This window comes from Pseudorasbora parva, chromosome 10 (assembly GCF_024679245.1).
Source record: "Pseudorasbora parva isolate DD20220531a chromosome 10, ASM2467924v1, whole genome shotgun sequence".
In the NCBI taxonomy this organism is placed as follows: domain Eukaryota; kingdom Metazoa; phylum Chordata; class Actinopteri; order Cypriniformes; family Gobionidae; genus Pseudorasbora; species Pseudorasbora parva.
The window spans coordinates 18,459,696-18,464,245 of NC_090181.1; the positions used below are offsets into that span (position 1 = coordinate 18,459,696).

At 34.1% G+C, this 4,550-nt stretch overlaps 1 protein-coding gene across 9 annotated transcripts in view; it reads right to left on the reverse strand.

Annotated features, from left to right (window-relative positions):
* The window catches only part of dtnbb (dystrobrevin, beta b), a 62,790-nt gene extending 61,891 nt beyond the window's left edge, over nucleotides 1-899 (reverse strand). For 2 of the 9 annotated variants that reach the window (XM_067455379.1, XM_067455378.1), the window contains exon 1: nucleotides 416-899. The gene's annotated coding sequence lies outside the window, so the exon portion shown is untranslated. The remainder of the gene's footprint in view (nucleotides 1-415) is intronic. The other 7 variants (XM_067455377.1, XM_067455383.1, XM_067455376.1 and 4 more) reach the window with 4 other exon arrangements.
* Nucleotides 900-4,550: the final 3,651 nt, after the last annotated feature.

Genomic DNA, 4,550 nt, shown 5'->3' on the forward strand with positions numbered 1-4,550 from the left:
TCTGGCTTCACATCATTCCGTTCGTTTCGCTAGTCTAATCGCATCTTGCAGTGCTTATACTGAGTGAGTGTATAAGGCCTAGTCTATAAGGTAGAAGTAAAAGGCTACACCGCACCTCTAAAATGACTCGCGATTTGACGTGATTCAACGAGAGGATTTTTCATTAACCATGGGAAATACACATTGTACAAACACCACTATATTTAAAATAGCAATACACCCCCGTGCGATTAAATGACAGCGTCTAAGCTTAATGCATACGGCCATATTATATTTAAATATCTTGCGTGTTAAATAAATAAAATGCTATATGGTGCATGAATAGGCTACATTTAGAGCCACAAGATAGTATTCCGAGGTCGCGTTTTGAATGTAGGTATCTGAATGTGAAAGCATCATTAGCGGATGATCTTACCAGCGAGAGGAAATCACGCAGGTCGCGCGACCATCATCAGCATCTGATGAGAGCGATCAACGGTCTCGCGCTCGATTCCTGGCGTATCATCATCATCTTCATCATCATCACAGCTGTCTTTTGTTTTACTTTTAATATAGACTTACAATCACCGACATAATACGCAATTTGGCAGCGCTGCGCTTCCCCATCGTCACATTTGTGCCGTGGTTATCGTTCGTTCCGTTTGATTCGGTCTTGTAGGAACTGCAGTACAGGCTGCGCGAGCGCTTCTCTGAGCATCAGCCAACAGCAGAGGACAGCAGAGCACTCCTGCCTTTCCCATTACTGGTGCATCACTATTGCTCTTCATATGCACGATTACTATAAAGACATTAGCCGACTGTTTGTTTTACGCAATGCTATGCAGTGTGCTTGCTCAAATACGCCGAGCAGCTGTTCATATTGCAACTATTGTCATTATGTCTATCGGACACAAAGATGTTTATATCTAAAGGGCCGTTGATATAGTGCTAAACAGAACAGAATAAAAGTCCTCTAAAACAAGGATAACAATTTTAGCATATTTCTAACCATAATAGCATTTGTTAAAATAATTCAGGCCTATATTATGGCATATGCTTTAATCTGCGTGAAGCTTTTATTTAATTTTGATAACATTTTGTATGTTGTAGGCTGGGTCATGGGGCCAGTTGTAGACTTCAATTCAAACTAGACTGATCTAACAGCCTTTTAAAAGTTTCACTCAGTCTTTAAGAAGAAAATGTACTAGTCACAGACTAAAATGCATGTTTGAGCTGTTTTAACTTGAAGCAACTTGTGCTGACATATCTTAAAATATATCAGTGCCATTGTTTTATTTTTAATATGCACACCAGCATTTTATTTTATTTTTAGGGGACGTTTATAAAAGCTACTTAAATGCCCTAAATGAATTCAAGCCTAATCCTGGCTTAATCTAAACCCTGTCTGTGGAACCAGGCCTTTGATGACTAACTTGTAAGACAGTCTAAACAGTTTATGCAACCGGCCACAGGCTTCTGGTTGGTCAATTCCATGTTCCATTCCTAAAAATCCAGAGGAAAAAAAAAACACCTGTTCACCTTTTCACAAACAAGATCATTATTGGTATTGCAGCAACATTCTGTAATTCACTTATTTAGTATATGGCACTTAATTTGCTAATTAAAATTACATTTTGATGAATATGTGTGTTCTTTGTATTTTAAATAATTATATAGTAAACACAATAAATCCTTGCCATATTGAAAATCGACTAAATTAAGCCTATAAAAATACCCCATCACTGCGTTTGTTTTACAGCATTTTATTCATATTGTTTCTTGATAAAATACACTTTGCTTACAAGTGCTGATTACAATTACTATTTTACATTCACCTTTATTTTACATAAAATAGTCGACTTTTAAAACATAAAATAACACACACTGTGGAAGCCAATCTAAGTCCTGGAATACCAACACCTCCTGCACTAAGAGTCATAATCGTATCATTTCATGGTTCCGCAGGCGAAAACATTGACTCATTAATTAAAAATCCAAGTGTTTTGTAAAATGTCACAGGCATAAAAGGTTGGGGACAGAGGAAGTGGTAAGTCATGCGTTGCAATGAAAGCAGCAATAAACAATGACAGTAAAACACTGCATGTTTACAGCTCTGACAAATTAAAATATTTCCAAGAACCCAAATATCCGTTTTTAAAGATTCAAATCAGTTTTAAGGCCTGATATACAGTAAATGGAGGTATCACAGTTATATTCTATGAGTCTCTTGAATGTTTATATGCTGCATATGTATATATACATATATGTAAATGAAAGCTGACAAAAGTCATTGAAAGCCAGTTACCTGAAAAACAATCTAACACCCAAAGACATTCAGCACAACCCAACCACCACACTAGTAAAATGTTATTCATACAATACAAACACTATTACCTGATGGATTTTTTTCAGTAATAAGCTAGACTTCGAGTCATCAAAGTAAGCTGTGCCACACAGATATTATTAGTCAATTAAAAATCCGTGAGGGAACATCAATTCATTGCAGGCAAAACTAGCCACACAAAAAGACTATCACAAGGGCCCTGGTACAAAAAAAAAAAAGTGTAAAAAGTTTGTACACTTGAGACAAAGGTATACCAAAATGGGACAGCCAATATAAAGATATATTAAATACCCTGTTTCTTGAATGTTTCATAAAATGATTTGTATATAGATTTTTTATTAAAATATATTACTTAAAATATATTACTTTGCTTAACTAGACAGACATTAAAAACAAAAATTGATTATCTAGTTACCATAAATTGACTTTGGTATATTACCAAGCAAATCTAAAATTATTTCACTTTTCTATTGCCTGGAAGGCAGATGATAAAAAAGAAAAGAAAAAAAGAATACTAAATTCAAAGATGCAACAAGACGTTTTTGTTTTTGTTTCAACATACATAGAACTATCTGTATCAAAATGTATCCGTTTAGCTGAATTGTTTCAGGACAGAAATTGAACCACAACATTTAATGTTGCAATAAGATTCAAATTATGATTTATGTTGGACAGTATTTCTCAAACTAAAACCCAATCAGACAATCAGATATGTGTAGGCAAGATACAAGAATGCTTTGTAGAAAATGCTTGTACATCTCAAAGAAAGTCAGTATTTACAATATAAAACAAAACAAAAATCTTCATATAATTCCCCTTCTGAGTGTTTACCTTCATTGTTCAAATAGTTTGGCTGTTGGATACAGCATTCTCCCTAAAAACTAAGGTTACTGGGAATATCTACTATTCCAATTAGAGGCAATGTCATTTGTGTGAAGTAAACAACTCAAATGATTAGACACAGGCTATTAAAATGATTAAGACCTGCTTTTTTTTTCTCCTGAGAGGGTACAATAGATTACTTGATTAATAAGTGCTTAAATTCATTTCATCCTTTTCATTTTTGAAGGTATAGCAAATGTAAAGAAATATGTAAATAGAACATAAAAAAGTGCAACCCTAATAAATCCTTTTTTTCTCTCTGAAGAAAATTATGTAAGGGACTAATGCTCTGAATTTTATAAATATTGTTAATATACAAATTATTGCCATTCAGTATAAACCTGTTCTTACATTCTTCTCTAAAGTAAAACCCACTGATGTAAGAGTGCTACCCTGCTAACGTATTTAAAAAACTCCCTTCTATCCCATAAATAACTTTTAACAGTACCATATAAACCTAGGAACAAGGCAGGTTAATATATTAGGTTTACATATTCACAGTAATTCTGCAAAGTAACTGGTATTTCAGTTGTGTGGTTCTTTTCTTGAGTCAAAAAGTCTCAAATCAACAGACAAATAGTTTTGCAGGATAAGCAAAGACTAATCCGGCAAACTAGTGTGAATTATGTGTAAAAGATTCTAAATCTGAGGGGTGGGGGGTGTCATGAATTTGAACATCTATAAAAATAGTAGTATATTGATATCCATCTCTACAATTGTTAAAAAAAGAAAGAAACAAGCCTTAAATATTGCCACTATTCAATATTGAGTCTTGATAAAGCAAGGTGCTCAAAGGAGAGGAAGTATTACTCATTGCACATTTTACATACCTCATATTCTACTATGCTAGTTTGTGCTGTGAAGAAAAACAATGGGGCAAATTCACTAAAGAGCGCCACTTTTGTGAGCTGCATTTCAACACAAAAACCTAGCCACCCGCAATCCAGTTAAAGGTGCTGTATGTGATTTTTTTCACTCTACTAAACCATAATATGTTTACAGATATTTAGGAAACATGTCGGAATGTCTGTTTTTGCTTTGGTCTGGTGATACTACACACACTACACAATAGTATTTCAACACCCCAGGTTGGCAGTTGGTGGAAAACACAGCTCATTGCAGCCATGAAAGCCACAACCCTCTACGCACACTTTGGCTAAAAAATTTTCAGTTTACTAGCCAGACTGACATACTATTTTATTTATATTAGTGCTGTCAAATCGCTTAAATTGTGACTAACCAAAATAAATCCAAAATAAAAGTTTGTTTACATAATATATGTGTGTACTGTAAATGAGTAATTATTATGTGTATTTAAATATTTACATGCATTTGTGTGTATTTA